The following is a 17081-nucleotide window of genomic DNA, read 5'->3' as shown; positions in this document are numbered from 1 at the left end:
TTGAGCATTGTAGTTTGAGCTTGTCCGCCCAGCCTCAGTCTGTATTTAATAATTAAATAAAAAAAAGACTATAATTAAATTTTAAGAAAAGAAATTACTAGCCTTCTATATAAAAGTTTAAAATTACATACTATCCTCAAGATACACTCTCAAAGTGTTTGCTTGAGACTATCTTTTTTAAAAAGCATGTAAAATATAACACCATAAAAATTCCAGTAAATGATAGACAAAATAGTTTTCAAAAATGAACACTTTTCTGATTATTTTAAACAAAACTATGTATATGAAGAAGTTACTAAAAACAAATACAGTCATGGGGTAAATATTAGAAAAATATTCAAATTTATAATAGCAGCTACGTTGAGATGGTTTATCATTAGTGAATTTTTCCTCTATTCTCCATGTTTTGGTAATATAATTATTTAAATGTGGCAGTTTAGTTTTAAATCCCATTACAGTAGGACTTTTTCTACATTGGTCCCTAGTGCATATCAAGTATTCAGTAAGCATGCATTAAATGAAAAAATTAAGAAAATTATTACATGTTATATTATTAATTGCATGCATGTAACAGTATTGTCCAAAATTGTGACTTTTTCAGCACCAGCACTGAAGGCTGTCACAGAGCAGAGAGGCATGTCATCCTTGCTGTATTTTCTCAGTGATATGCACTCAGCACTCGGCCTGCAGAGATACACCTTCAAGTTCACTGCTGGCTTTTAAATGAAAAATAATAAACTGATCATGTGTGCCTCCTACAGACTCACAACACAGATATCATTCTTGTGCAGAAGAGTGAATTTAGAGCCAGAGGGACGCAGTGGTCAGTCCAAGGTTACCCAGAGGCAGTGGGGGACCTGGAAGGAGGCCCGAGTCCCTGGTCCTGCAGGTCAGAGGCCTCGATGGAGACGCCTTAGTGGGTTCACCTCATGCCCGTTCAGCTCCTTCACAGGGACCCAGAGCGAGCACCAAACACCAGCATTCCTTCGCTATTATTCCCGCAGCAGGAGACGCTGGGCCAGGCTCTCCTGAGGGCTGGGAACACCTGGATGTCCCCCACTCCCCCCAGCATGTCCCATCCTGCTCCCACCACATCCACTCACCAGGTCAGGAGCTGAGCACGGCCTTCATCTCCCCTCCCCTCGCCCCACATCTCAGCACAGCAAGTCCTCTACCGCTCCTCCAGCAGCTCGGGCACCTGCCCCTTTCTGTGCTTCTGCCCATACAGGCCCCCACCTGGGTGGCCATGAGTGGCCTCCCCACTGGCCCACCTCTCTTTGATCTCATATGCCCTCAAACCATCCTCCATGCCCCCATATTTTCACTTCTAGAGCACATTTCTTAACATGCTACTTCCCTACTTGCAAGTGTCCTTGTCCCTGACGCTTAGAGGATAAAGGCCAGACTCCTCAGAGGCTCACTGGGCACCCCCAAGGCCTGCACTCAGACCATGGCTGCAGACTCACCGTCACCCATTCAGCCACTGAAGCCCACTCTGCACACAGTGCAGTCTCAGCCACTTCCAGCCTCTGAGCTTCGCCCTGGCTGCTTCCCCTCCCCAGCTCCCTGCTCAGGCAGCAGCTGCTCATCCTCCCAGACTCAGGCCATGATCAGCATCTCTACACAACCCCACCTGTGTATGACCACCAGCTCCTTTGTGTATCAGGAGCAGCTGTGCTGGGCCGTCCCTTCCAGCCCCACCCCTCGAGGCTGTCCTTGCTCCCACCTCACTGAAGTGGGAGCCGTGAGCCTGGGGGCCCTTCTGGCCTGGCTCTTGCCCTAGGCATGGGGCAGGGCTGCACTTCCCAACCTGTCATCCCTAGAAGTTAGGTATGGCCACGTGTTCCCTCTGGCCAGTGAGACTGAGCACAGCGCTCAGCCTCTTCTGTGAGGGAGGCCGGTAAGAGCAGGTAGCTTGTCTGTGCTCCTCCCCCACAAGGTGCTCTGGGAAGCTGCAGAGGATGGGGGCTCAGCCAGCAGGGCCTCTCAGTGGACAGAATGCAGAGCAACTCTGCCAACCGAAGTGGCTGTGTGGTATGAGCATGACCTGAACTTGTGTTCTTTAAAGTCATTGACACACGGGGTGACTTGTTCTGAGCTCTGAGGGTCCAGGGATGAGCAGGAGATGGGACTCCCTCTGAGCTGCACTCTGGGAAGGGGGTCAGACCGTGCCAGATGAAACTCCAGCACGGAGAGACAGGGCCCCACCACTTCAGTCAGTGACAAAGAGGGATGGGACACTGGGACAACTGTGTCCTTCAGAATGGTTAAGAAAGGTCTCTCTGGAAAGCTGCATTCTACTTGAATAGGAAGGATGATGATACAAAGTCAGTTGTACTCAGACTTCAGGAAGAAACCACTCCAAGTGGAGGGGGAAGCATACGCAAAGAATAAAGTTGGTGTTTAAGGAACAGAAAGAAACCATGCGGGGCTGAGCAAACCCACAGAATGTGAAACGGGGTCAGAAAGATGGGCGCAGGTCAGATCCCACAGGGCCCCATGGTCTGTGATGGCTACATGGGTAGGAGAATGGACAGGGACGGATTGGATGGACACTATCCATCACTTCCTGCGAGGTTAGAGCCCCAAGTCCATTGTAGACCACTGGTGGAGCCACGCATCCGCAGCAGTGGTTGCAGAGTCGCGCCTTCCGTGCTCACAGAAAAGCGCACACAGTATTCTTCCCAGGGAAGCAGACAGGCTTTCCACTCGCCTGCCTGCAAAGCAGAGCTGCTCCACTAGTACAGCTCTTGGGCCACTGGCTGTGCAGAGATAAGAGTGACCTTGGCTCTGGGGTGATGGGCAAAGTCCAGGAAGCCAGACGCCCCAGCGTCAGTTGCCTCTGCAGTAGGCATCCTCCACCTACTGGCAGAGCTGTGCAGTCTAGGTAGGCTATGATGTAAAGAGTAGGGGGCCCAGTTTTAGAGAACGACAACCTCTGGTTCTGATAAAGAAGTAAACACACCACAAAGTTTGAGAACACTAGATCAGGAAATGACCTAGTCCATCCTGTACTCTCCATTTTAAAAATAATGTAGGAATGAAATTATAGTATTCGTTCCTTCAAAACACACTTACTGAACACCCAATCTGAGTCTGCTCTGACACACAGAAGTGGACATTATTGCTGGGAGGCCCCTTTCATGAAGGAGCTCCACTACAGAGAGTAGACAGACGGGCAACCCAAAGACGGACACACAGCAGGAGGCCCCTCCTGGCCCACCAACAGGTGGAATGAAGCTCAACTTTGCCCGGTGCATCTTGTAAGGACGCTGACAAGTGAGGTTTGTGATGGCAGGGACAGAGCTATTTCTCTGCACTGTTTTCTCATGCCGGTCACAGCACGGTGGCCAAGTGCCTGCCCTGGCTCCAGGCATCATGTCCACCTTCAAGGCATGAAGGGAAAAGGACACGAATCATCAGCTGTACTTTTTTCCTTTAACAGCAAAGCAGATTTCCCAGAAGCTCCAACACACTCTAGTCACAGCGAATTCATCAAAACAAGGCCACGGGACAGCCGGGGCTGCCATGGAGGGTATCAGCAGGTGCATCTCCGAGGACTGAGCCTATCAGCCCAACCAGGACTCATCTGGCAAAACCAAAAGGAATGATATTGTGTAACAGGGTGCAGCCAAAAGGGGGGCCCCCAATAGGGATTTGGAATGGGGTTCAGAACTCAAGGTGTCCAGGAAATATTAGGATGTCCTCACCCCTTCCCCCCACAGGTGTAGTTGGGGGAAGGGAGACATGGAGCAGGGCCATTGAAAGCTGTGTTGCATAGCAACAGCTTTGCAGCTAACCTCTGGCATGGTCATTAACATATTTATAACCTTTAACTGGTTTCATAGATAGTGGTGGTCATGCTTTGAGCCAGGGAGAAGGGAGTGACTTCTACCCAAGATGTAACTGGGGGGCAGGTCCCCTGAGTTACAGCACCTGCGTGAGAACTTGGAGATGATTGGCTCCACACCATGGGGCCACACCTGCCCAGACTCACTATGGCAGCCCAGTAAAGCTGGAAGGATATGGGAGTGCTGGCAAGTATAGCTGATTGTGGGAGGAGTCAGAAGTGGGGCTGCAGAGGAAGATTGGTGGGGGATTTAAACCCAGACATGGCAGCCATTAAAGAGAGAATACATGCAGCTGTGGCAATAAAGGGGCGAGCCACGTGCTTCTGACAGAGTAGGGACCCCTGCAGTCATGTGAGAGGAACCACCTGGCTTTGCCAGAGTGGGGACCCCTGCAGCTTGGGTAGAGAGAATCACCATGCGGCTTTAGTAGAGAACAGCCACTCGGCTTTGGCAGAGTGGTGACCCCCTCCTCCCCGCAGCTTTGGTGAAAAGGACCATGTGGTTTTGGCAGAGTGGAGACCTCCCCACAGCCTTGGTGAAGAGAGGACCATGAGGTTGCCGGAAGCCTGAATCCCAGACTACTTCTTTTCCTGAGATACGGTACCCCAGATAAGGGCTGGGAGAGAAGGAAGCACTGTGGGTGTCTGTGGGTAGCCAAAAGGACTTTGATATTTTAATGAAGACATTAGGCCACTACTTTAAGTCTGTATAGCTTTAAATAAACATTTCCTTTCCTTTTCACAAATCTCTGGCATTGAGAGACATCTTTCCTAAGGTGGCAGACAATCAAACCTAGTAGGGGGTCCTTTTGGTAATAGTATATCGGTGTACCCTACCCCCCTTGGCCCCTGTGTGTAGTTCTATAACAATTGGACACACAATTATCAGCGTGTCTCATATCCTCATAATCAAATAAATGCAAATTAAAATGCGAGATCTTTTTGCTCATCAAATTGGGCAGATGATAAAAGGTTGACAACATTACCGTTGGAAAGATAGAGGAGAGTGAGCATTTCACAGCCTGTTGGAAGACACACACCATCCTCATTTGGCAATATCCAGAAAACCGAGGTTTTTTTCCAAGTTAATATTTTGACCCCAAAATTCCACTGTTAGATATTCCTAGAAGTGCACAAAGATACAGTGTTGTTTAGATATTTAAATTTAGGAAACCATCTGTACATCCAACAATAAAAATTGGTAAAATAAATGAAGATACTGCCAATTCAGTACAATCATTTTTTAAAAATTAGAAATGTATACAAAGGCAACATTGGATTAAAATTGTTCTCTCTTTTTTCATGATTTTTTGTAATGTTGCACTTTGATTCCTTCCTCTTCCTCTGTGTGTACCTGATACATGTTTTCGTTTGATGGTGACCATGAGGCTCACACAAAACATCTCACAGTTAGAACAGTCTCTTTTAGCCAACGATAACTTCACTTTAATCACATACAAAAACGGTACACTTTTTGTCCCCCCATTTCATTTTTTTATTTAATTTTAATTTTTTATACCCCCTCCCACCCGCATTCCCCCCCCTTTATTTCATGCCCATGGGTCGTACATATAAGTTCTTTGGCCTCTCCATTTCCCAAACTATTCTTGCCCTCCCCCTGTCTATTTTCTACCTGCCATTTATGCTACTTATTCCCTGTACTTTTTCTCCAATTCTCTCCCCTCCCTCTCCCCACTGATAAACTCCATGTGATCTCCATTTCTGTGATTCTATTCCTGCTGTAGTTGTTTGCTTAGTTTGGTTTAGGTTTCGGTTTGGTTGTTAATAGCTATGAGTTTGTTGTCATTTTACTGTTCATATTTTTTATCGTCTTTTTCTTAGGTAAGTCCCTTTAACATTTCATATAAGGGCTTGGTGCTGATGAATTCCTTTAATCTGACCTTATCTGGGAAGCACTTTGTCTGCCCTTCCATTCTAAATGAAAGCTTTGCTGGATAGAGTAATCTTGGAGGTAGATCCTTGCCTTTCATGACTTGGAATACTTCTTTCCAGCCCCTTCTTCTTGCCTGCAAAGTTTCTTTTGAGAAATCAGCTGATAGTCTAATGGGAACTCCTTTGTAGATAACTGTCTCCTTTTCTCTTGCTGCTTTTAAGATTCTTTCCTTATCTTTAATCTTGGGTAATATAATTATGATGTGCCTTGGTGTGTGCTTCCTTGGGTCCAACTTCTTTGGGACTCTCTGAGCTTCCTGGATTTCCTATTTCCTTTGCCAGATTGGGGAAGTTCTTCATTATTTGTACAAATAAGTTTTCAATTTCTTGCTCTTCCTCTTCTTCTGGCACCCCTATGATTTGTATGTTGGAATGTTTAAAGATGTCCTGGAGGTTCCTAAGCCTCTCCTTATTTTTTGGACTTCTTGTTTCTTCATTCTGCTCTGTTTACATGTTTCTTTCTTCCTTCTGCTCCAAATCGTTGATTTAAGTCCCAGTTTCCTTTCCTTCATTGTTGGTTCCCTGTATGTTTTCCTTTATTTCACTTAGCATAGCCTTCATTTTTTCATCTAATTTGTGACAATATTCAGCCATTTCTGTGAGCATCCTGATTACCAGTGTTTTGAACTGTGCATCTGATAGGTTGGCTATCTCTTTGTAGCGTAGTTGTATTTTTTCTGGAGCTTTGATCTGTTCTTTCATTTGGGCCCTTTTTTTTTTTTTTGTCTTGGCACACCTGTTATGTAGTAAGGGGCAGAGCCTTAGGTGTTCACCAGGGTGGGGGAACCTGCGTGGCTGCATTATGATGCTGTATGTGGGGGAGGGTCCAAGAGGGAACAGTGCTGCTTGCTCAGCTCTCTGCCAGATTTTAGTCACTGCCCCCACTACCTATAATCAAATTGGCCCTTCTGGTGCTGATTCCTGGGTGGGTGGGTTTGTGTACATTTTAGGACCCTGTGGGTCTCTCCAACAAACTCTCCTGTGAGGCTGGGAGTTTCTCCTGATGTTGCCCCACCCCCACAGGTGTTTCCAGTCAGAGGTTTGAGGCTTTATTTCCCCACTGGGACTCTGAGTTGTGGGGATTGTGGGTCTGTCTCACTCACCAGTGATTCCTTCCAGTTCATCCGAGCACAAATGTGGGACCTGGTCCTCCAGCCACTGCCTTGCCGGGAGTCCTCTCCACCCAGATGCCCATCTCTGCTCCTCCTACCATCTGGGTGAGTGTTTCTTCTTTAACTCCTTGGTTGTCGGACTTCCATACAGTTCGATTTTGTCAGTTTTGGTTGGTTTGTTTTTAAATTGTTGTTTTCCTTCTTTTGGTTGTGCAAGGAGGCACAGTGTGTCTACCTATACCTCCATCTTGGCTGGAAGTCCTTTATTTTATGTTTTTGATGTCACCATTTATGTTTTATATTGTGTATCCATTAACAAATTATTTTAAATATATTTGATTATGCTATTACAGTTGTCCCATTTTCTCCCCTTATTCTGCCCTGCACCCCCTCTCCCACCAGCATTCTCCCCCTTTAGTTCATGTCCATGGGTCATACTTATAAGTTCTTTGACTTCTCCATTTTTTATACTATTCTTAACCTCCCCGTCAATTATCTACCTACCATTTATGCTTCTTATGCCCTGTATCTTTTCCCCCATCCTCCTCCCTCCTCTTCCCTGCTGATAACCCTCCATGTGATCTTCATTTTTGTGATTCTATTCCTGTTCTAGTTGCTTGCTTAGTTTTTGTTTTGTTTTGTTTTATTTAGGTTCAGTTGTTAATAGCTTTGAGATTGTCATTTTATTGTTTATATTTTTTATCTTCTTTTTCTTAGAGAAGTCTCTTTAACATTTCATATAATATGGGCTTGGTGGTGATGAACTCCTTTAATTTGACCTTATCTGGGAAGCACTTTATCTGCCTTTCCATGCTAAATGATAGCTTTGCTGGATAGAGTAATCTCGGAGGTAGGTCCTTGCCTTTCATGACTTTGAATACTTCTTTCCAGCCCCTTCTTCTTGCCTGCAAAGTTTCTTTGAGCAATCAGCTGATAATCTTAAGGGAACTTCGTTGTAGGTAATTATCTCCTTTACTCTTGCTTCTTTTTGTTTTGTTGTTTGTTTTTGTTTTTTCTCTTGCTGCTTTTAAGATTCTCTCCTTATCTTTAATCTTGGGTAATCTTGGGTAATGTAATTATGGTGTGCCTTGGTGTGTGCGTCCTTGGATCCAACTTCTTTGGAATTCTCTGAGCTTCCTGGACTTCCTGGGAGTCTATTTTCTGTGCCAGATTGGGGAAGTTCTTCTTCATTATTTGTTCAAATAAGTTTTCAATTTCTTGCTCTTTCTCTTCTCTTTCTGGCACCCCTATGATTCAGATGTTGGAACATTTAAAGTCGTCTCAGAGGTTCCTAAGCCTCTGCTCTTTTTTTTTTTTCATTCTGTTCCAGTTAAATGCTTATTTATATCTTCCGGTTTATCTGCACTTGAATGTGGGACTACCCAGTCCACCAGCCCTAGCCTTGCCACGTGTCATTGCTGCCATGGAAGCCTGTCTACACCCCTCCCACCAATCTAGATGAATATTTCTTCTTTAACTGCTTGTTTGTCAGACTTCCATACAGTTCAATTTTCTGGCAGTTCTTATTGTTTTTAAATTTGTCGTTATCCTTCTTTTGGTTGTGCAAAGAAGTGAAACATATCTACCTACATGTCCATCTTGGCCAGAACCCTGATTAAAGAAACATTTTTGAACAGGAGATAGCATAAGAAGAGCTCTCAGACTGTGCTGTAGTTGCTGGCCAGTGGCTAGCATCCTGATTGCCAAGCAACACCTTTTAGCACTTAGGTAGCAGCTAGGAATGAACAGCCAGAGGGGAAGTAAAGGCAGGGGCCTTCACCATTGCAATCTAACAAAGAACTTAATACAGGAGGCTAAAATCACAGGAAGACATGCCTCACCTGTTGACCCAGCCATCCTGAGCCTGGTCCAATAAGGCTGTCAGGCATTCTGAACAACACAGGTAAACTGTGAGAGTGCCAGGGGGGACTTGAAAGTCTGTGTGTATCATCTCCTCTAGCTGGGAAAAGGAAAACTTTGAGACTGTGTATTCATTCCAAGGCCTGGAAGGGAGAAGGGGAGGTGCCCAAAGAAAAGCCCATAAAACAACTTTGGTTAATTGCCTGACTCCTGTTACGTAAGGAAAATGAACAAATAGAGTCTAGAGCAAGATAAATATCCAGGCCAACAGACTCCCACATATACCTATGTTTGGGTCCTTATGTCTCCCTAGGAAAGCTGGCACAACCTTTACCTGTCAATCAATATGCAACTCCCTCACCACCATCCCACTAACTACGTAAGTTCTCAGAACAAAGGACTTGCTCTCTTAGCTCTCTTGTCCCTTTGATGGAGGACTAGAGTGGAAAAATTTTAGTTTAAGGTCATAGTTAACAAACCTAGTAGTTAATGCATGTGAAAAGCTATTGTTTCAGGAACTGCAGGTATGGCACCCGCTGACTCCAGTGCTCCAGAAGAGACCAGAAGGAATCAAGGTAGTATCTGAGCCATTGTGTTCCAGGGAAAGACAGTCTGCCACCAAGGACACAGATGAAGAAAATCACCCAGGACACGAACACAGATGAAGAAAATCCCTGCTCAGTTCGCAGATGAAAGGATGTTAGGAGATCGCCAGACTATAGCTTTTTATCTGATTAATCTCTTTCCTGAGTCCCAAATCCCTCACCTACACTTTTTCCCCCTTATAAGACAGCCTGGCTTCACAGGAAGAGAGGATGGTCTGTGAGGGTACTGTCTTCTCAGATTGCTGCCCATCTGAATAAACACCAATACAGATTCGATCCCTGTCTCTGCTTATTGGATCTGGTAGGTGACCAGCAGCATGAACACTGGCTTTTCTGGTTTCACCTTTTGCCACACAAGGGGCCTTGGCCAGTTGGCCTCTGGCCCCCCTTGCTTTTGCTCTCCCATTAGAACTTAGCACTAATAAACTTTACCTGCCCACTAATAGGCTTGCTGATCTGTAATTCCTTTCCTGCATTGGCAAGAAAAACCAGGCTTCTCCTGTTAACATTTTCATCTAAACTTTATATTTTCCTTTGCTTCATTTGGCTTCCTAAATACTTTTTGGGTCCTCAAGGAGTTGATGCTTTCCCAACACTTCCCTTTCTCTAAGTTGCATATATTTTAAATAAAACCCTCTTTTTAAGTGGCTAGTCTGATTTCTCCAAATGAAATGTCCAGAGGAGGGAAGATGCCAGAAGCATGGTGAGCAGGGAGCGCTTTCCCTTTAGCTGGTCACCCTGCAAACTGCCGACCTTTGATGCCATCTCGGCACCAGCACCTGCATCCCATTGGGTTACAGCCACCTGGAGCTCTTAAACTCCAAACAGAGGGTGTCCTCATCCTCAGTTGTTTTACCCAAGTCCCTGCAGTTACAAGGCCATGCAGAGAAGCAAGTCTTCACAATATTAAAACATTCACCAGTGAATATATTAGTATGAGCCCCTTGTAAAATCTATAAAATCACCCATAAAATCAGTCCCTACTCAAAGCTAATGCCTGCTGACCCAAAGCACCATTCCTCACATACTGTGCCAAAGGCAAGCCGGTCACTCTGACTGTCAGATGTCTACAATGCAAATCAATTGTACAGTGGAACTGTGAACCTCACACAGCACTTGAAGTCTCCCAAGTAAATGAGAATGCTGCTTGGGTTCCAATTAATTCCCATGCAAAGCCACAGACACATGAGATCAGCAGAAAAGAATGTCAGCACTGATGATCCCACAGGAGCTTTAGAAACAATGGTTGAGAGAGTAATGAAGTTACAACATGTATTAAAGGTGAACAGTGAGCTCAGACAAGCACGAAGTACAGAGTGAGTAGCAGCAACACAGTGAGATGGCTGTGTGTCTCCATCAGACATCCCGTGAATGCATCCTGAAGGGCGAACAGCATGGAGCATGGGATATACTTCACCACTTTTGGCCAATTAGTTTGGGTAAACTACATGCAATATAGTAACCCAAACATGTAGTTACTACATTACATGTAGTTTACTACTACATTAGTAGTTATACATTAGTAGTATAACTACTAATGTAGTTACCCAAACTACATTAGTTTGGGTAACTACATGCAAAGAGGTACAGTTGAAATGGAAATATAGCCACAAAAAAAGGGCGGTATCATTTGTCTATCAAAGGACTGAAGTGGTCCTGAGAAATAAGAGGAAGCCTAAATGGTCTGGACCTTTCTCTGATCCTACCATACATCAGGTGGCACATGAAGGATGATGCTATTATCTTACTATCATGTAATTTTTCAGAAATAAATGTGCAAAAAATCAGCATGTGTTCATTCTAAAAGCCTGCACATGGTTGTGAACACATTCTAAATTTTGTTAAATATACATAATATCAACTCATTTTAATTTTTGTTTTCATTTCTCAAAAAATCTCAAACTTTTTGTGGGGATTTTTTTTACTCTGAAACATTGGCTTTTGTTGCATATTGATTCACTTTTCAATGTATTTTCACTTTTTCTTATGAAAATACATTCAGAAAAGTAGAAGGGATCTGTAATAACATATTCATTAATAGACTTCAGAACTGTCAAACTCTTGGCACATTTGCATCATCTATTTTCTTTTGCTGAAGTTTTTTTTCCCTTTTCTAAAGAGGGAGAGAAACAACAATGTGTGATTGCCTTTCACATGCCCCCCCGCCACACTGGGAACTTGGCCCTGCAATCCAGGCATGTGCCCGGACTAGGAATCAAACCAGCAACCCCTTGGTTGGCAGGCCAGTGCTCAATCCACTGAGCCACATTGGCCAGGGCTGAAGTTTTTTAAATAAGTTACAGATATCATGACACATTACCACTTGATACTGTAATGCAGCTCTGAAACATAAAGGCCTCTTCTACACGTCCACAATCCATGATCATATTTAACACAAATAATGGTAATTCCATAATATCTAATATCCAGTCGACATTCAGATCTCCCCAACTGGCAAACACACACTTTCCCAGCAGGTAATTCTGGTCTCCTGGGGTTGCCTCTTCAGCCAGGCCCCAGGGACACTGCCCCTTCTGGAAGTGTCTTGCAGTTTTCCCCCTTCCTTTCTCCACTATGTTACCTGTAACCTTGCAGTTAGGTCCACACCTGTGTTGTGCAATACAATAGTTGCCGGCCACATAGAGTTCTTTTAATTAAAGTAAATGTCCTGTTTCTCAGTGTCATGAGCCACACTGTAAGTGCTCAGTGGCCACCTCTGGCTGGTGGCCCCCATACAGTCCACAAACCTATAACATTCCATCACCTCAGAGGGTCTGTCAGGCAGCACTCATGGCCAGTGGTTTAGGCTTTATATTGCACTGTTCAGAAAAAGGATATGACTTTAAATGGCCATTCCTGGCACCAGGGTAGCCACTATGTCCAGACTGTAAGGATCTCCTAGATTACAAAACGCCAACCAAAATGTACACTTTGTACATGTGAGAAGAAATTAGGAAGGCCCCAGGGACTCAGCTGGTGGGCCAACTCACAGAACCAGCGAGGCCAGGAGGATCTGTTTCTTTGGGAATTGCTTTGGGCTCAGGCAAATCAGCAAACCAGCCCAAGGTGCTGCATAAAACTCCATTGCCAGTCCACATGGAGCAGCCAGTAAGCAGTCTGCACCTGCAGCACGTGGACAAGAAAAAGCCTCCTGTGAAGGGGAAGCAAAGGGAGATTTGTAAGCAGGAGGGTGAAGGGATCAGCCCTGGGCCTTAGGTAATTCAAGGGCTATGGCATCAAAAACAGAGAAGGTAAAGCCCCAAGACACAAGGAGACATCCTGGCAGGTGACTGCAAAACCCAGGTGAGAATCCACACAGGTAGCTGGGACTAGAAAAGCAGAGCCAGATTTGAGAGACAGTATCCAAATGTGGTGAGAATCCACCAAAAGATTGGAAAGAAAAGTGAGAATGGCGATGGGCTAAGAGTGGGCTCACACTCAGGAGAAGGTGGCAGGCAGGTGAAACCCAAGGCATAAAAAAACAGGGCCCAAGCAGAGAGGAGAAGAGACCTAAGGGACAAACCACACAGAGGGCAATGGCATTAAAAAAAAGTGGGGGACTTCTGGCCAAGATGGAGGCATAGGTGGACACACTGTGCCTCCTTGCACAACCAAAATGAAGGACAACAAAAATTTAGAAACAAAAGAAACAACCAGAACAGACAGAAAATTGAACTGTATGGAAGTCCCAATAGCCATTCATCCAGGCCGGTAAGAGGGGTAGAGTTGGCGGCCAGCGGAGAGGGGTCACAGCAGGAAAAAGTGGTGGCTGGCAGACCCAGGCGCGCAGGGCACAGGCGGTGGCTGGCAGACCCTGGTGGCAGACCCCAGCGCAGGTGCAGGGAGGCACACAAGGCAGCTAGCTGTCCAAAGTCCCACATGCGTGCGCAGATAAGGCAGGTGAAAACAGGCAGCGAGACAGACCGCACAACCCAAGGCCCCAGCACCGGGAAATAAAGCCTCAAAGCACTGATTGGAAACACTTGTGGAAGCTGAGGTGCTGAGAGAGACTCCCAGCCTCACAGGAGAGTTTGTTGGAGAGACCCACAGGGTCCTAGAACATACACAAGCCCACCCACAGGGGGACCAGCACCAGAAGGGCCCAAATGGCTTGTGGGAAGCAGCAGAGGGGACTGAAATCCAACAGAGAGTGGAGGAAGCACCATCGTTCCCTCTCTGACCCCACCCCCTCATACAGCATCACAACCCAGCAACTGGGTTGCCCGGCCCTGGTGAACACCTAAGGCTCCACCCCTCATATGTAACAAACACAACCAGACCCCCGCCCCCCACCCTGCCGCCAAAAAAAAAAAGGCTCAAACGGAAGAACAGAGCAAAGCCTCAGAGCCAATACTTGTAAGTGACCAAGAGACAGCCAACCTATCAGATGCACAGTTCAAAGCACTGGTGAGCAGGATGCTCACAGAATTTGTTGACTTTGGTCACAAATTAGATGAAAAAATGAAGGCTACACTAAGTGAAATGAAGAAAAATGCACAGGGAACCAATAGTGACAGAAAGAAAACTGGGATTCAAATCAATGGAGTGGACCAGAAGGAAGAAAAAAACATACAATCAGAAAAGAATGAAGAAACAAGAATTCAAAAAAATGAGGAGAGGCTTAAGAACCTCCAGGACATCTTTAAATGTTCCAGCATCCGAATTATAGGGGTACCAGAAGGGGAAGAGGAAGAGCAACAAGTGGAAAACTTATTTGAACAAATACTAAAGGAGAACTTCCCCATTCTGGCAAAGGAAATAGACTTCCAGGAAGTCCAGGAAGCTCAGAGAGTCCCAAAGAAGTTGGACCCAAGGAGGAACACACCAAGGCACATCATAATTACATTAGCCAAGGTAAAAATGAAGGAGAGAATCCTAGAAGCAGCAAGAGATAAGGGGACAGTCACCTACAAAGGGGTTCCCATCAGACTGTCAGCTGATTTCTCAAAAGACACCTTATAGGTAAGAAGGGGCTGGAAAGAAGTATTCCAAATCATGAAAGGCAAGGACCTTCATCCAAGATGACTATCCAGCAAAGCTTTCACTTAGAATGGAAGATCAGACAAAGTGCTTCCCAGATAAGGTCAAATTAAAGGAGTTCATCATCACCAAGCCCTTTTTATATGAAATGTTAAAGGGACTTATCTGAGAAAAAGAAGACCAAAAACATGAACAGTAAAAAGACAGTAAGTTCACAGTTATTAACAACCACACCTAAAACAAAAGCAAATAAGCAAACAACCAGAACAGGAACAGAACCACAGAAATGGAGATCACATGGAGGGATAACAACAGGGGAGTGGGGGGGGGGGGCGAGGTACAGAGAATAAGTAGCATAATAGACAGGGGGAGGGTAAGAATAGTATGGGAAATGTAGAAACTAAAGAACTTATGACACATGGACATGAACTAAAGGGGGAATGTGGGTGGGAAGGGGTGTGCAGGGTAGAGGGGAGTGAAGGGGGAAATGGGACAACTGTAATAGCATAATCAATAAAATATATTTTAAAAATTTATGCAAAAAAAGTGGGGGTTGGGGTGGGGTCAGGGAGGGAGAATTGGGTCACATGCTTGCAGAGAGGAACTTTACATTATAATATAACAAATATGTTAGGATGTTTTCTAAATGTTACTATTTTGACTTAATCACACACCTCCTCCCTCAAAACCTTTCTTACCAAGTTTGCTCCAGAGCTGACCTCATGTAAAGTAAAAATAAAGAACTTGAAACTGCTGTTTGTTGCTAGGAAAATTAAGATCATTACCAGCACACTCAACTGCCTATCCTATCAGGAATACATATTTTGTAATGCCCCATTTACAATTTTGAAATTAAATTCATAGACACTCAACCTACCAACACTTAAAATTTCAAACAACTAGTGTCCTAATTGTAATATAAGAGAAAGGGATCTATCATATACATTTCAGTGTGTCAGTGAGGTGCAACCACCACTGACACAGATACTGTAACTGAACATTGGCACCTTTGTGTAAAACACCCGTGACTGTGACGGCACGGGCATTGCCTTAACATCTGATACCAAAAGCAACATTGTTGTGGGCAATGGGATGTTCTGAAATGGTGAATAACTCTTAGTTTCTGAACAAATCAATTTAGTTGCATTCTGGTAAAATTCAAGGCACGTTCATGGTAGTCAATATCCTGCTTGCCAATATTCCCTTCTCCTTTTCCCAGATCCTAGTTGGATTGAACTTTCTAACTCCCTTGACCTTAGAGGTGGCAGGTGACTTGCTTTGGACAATGAAACGTGTGTGAGTGGTGTCTGTCACGTCCGGGCTGGGGCATCTAGTGTTGATGTAAAACACTGCTCCAAGTGATGGGACCTGCAAAAGCCCAGGTGCCCAAGTGAAGTACAGAGAGAAACAAACTCCTGTGATGTTAAGCCACTGAGATTTGGGGTTCTTACTGAAGCATAGCCTGACACCACATTAAGACTGCTACCCACCAAAAGTTTGTTTTTATGCAAAATGGAATTAGGCTCTAGGCTCCGATCATTATAAGCTTTCTTTTACGTGACTGTCTCAGGATCGGGGAGTCCTGAAAGAGCATGGACAACTGTTTGTCATTACGAACAACCTCACACCCCAGTGCTCCCCACTCCTCAATCGTTCTCTACGCATTCCCCACCCCAGCGAAAACAACAGGACTTCAGGGACCAGACAGATCATGAAAAACTAGAGAAGGGCTGGACCAAGGTTCCCAGACTTCCAAAGGGAAAGCCATTGTCCACTCTGCCAGTTTGTTGCCCTCAGGAACACTGAGTTGCCAAATCTGATGTTTCAAGAGAAGGCCAAAGTCCAGAGTTTTATGCAAAATATTTTTGATTTCTCAGTATCTCCCAACAACTAAGAAAATCTGAATTTAAAATTTAAACATTCTGGGAGTCAAACCAAACAGCTCTGGTTTGATGAGGCCCACATGCAGCACTATGCAAAAAGTGCCAAGTGCTGCGACATTTGGGTTTCTACTTTGTCAAATCCCCTTCCTTCCTGACAGAAAGAGGCTGTAACTCCTCACAAGTGCAGAGTGCCTTGCCCAAGCCAGACGACTGGGTAGCAGTCATCACAATTGCTAACGTTTGCCCTGTGTTCCTTACTGCAAAACCTTGTTGAATGAGGAGGTAAGTTCTGTGACTGTCACATTTAACTAATAATGAGGGGGGACTGAAGAGGGGGAAAATTTTAGTTTTAGGTAATAGTTAATAAGCCTAGTAGTTAACGCATGTGAAAAGCTATTGTTTCAGGAACTGCAGGTACAGCCCCCCACCCCTGCCTTCAGGAGACCACAGGCGATTGACCTTTGTGCTCCAGAAGAGACCAGAAGCAACCAAGGTGGTGTCCCAGCCACTGTGTTCCAGGGACAGACAGTCCACCGCCCAGAACACAGATGAAGAAAGTGACCAGTGACTGGGTGAAAACATGTCAGGGAAGGTGCCAGACTGCAGCTTTCTTCTGACTCACTTCTTTCCTGAATTCCAAATCCTTCACCTGCACTTTTGCCCCTTATAAGGCTGTCTTGAAAGCGAAGGGAAGGCAGTCTGTGAGGGTACAAACCCGCCGTCTTCTCAGATCACTGGCCATCTGAATAACGTGCCCATACAGATTTGAGCTTGCCCTGGCTGGTGTGGCTCAGTGGATTGAGTACCAGCCAGCAAACCAAAGGGTCACGGATTTGGA

The sequence above is a fragment of the Phyllostomus hastatus genome, unplaced genomic scaffold, assembly GCF_019186645.2.
Source record: "Phyllostomus hastatus isolate PE091 unplaced genomic scaffold, TTU_PhHast_1.1 phas_contig_150, whole genome shotgun sequence".
NCBI lineage: Eukaryota > Metazoa > Chordata > Mammalia > Chiroptera > Phyllostomidae > Phyllostomus > Phyllostomus hastatus.
The sequence above is the reverse complement of the archived record's forward strand: the minus strand, read 5'-3'. Positions refer to the sequence as shown.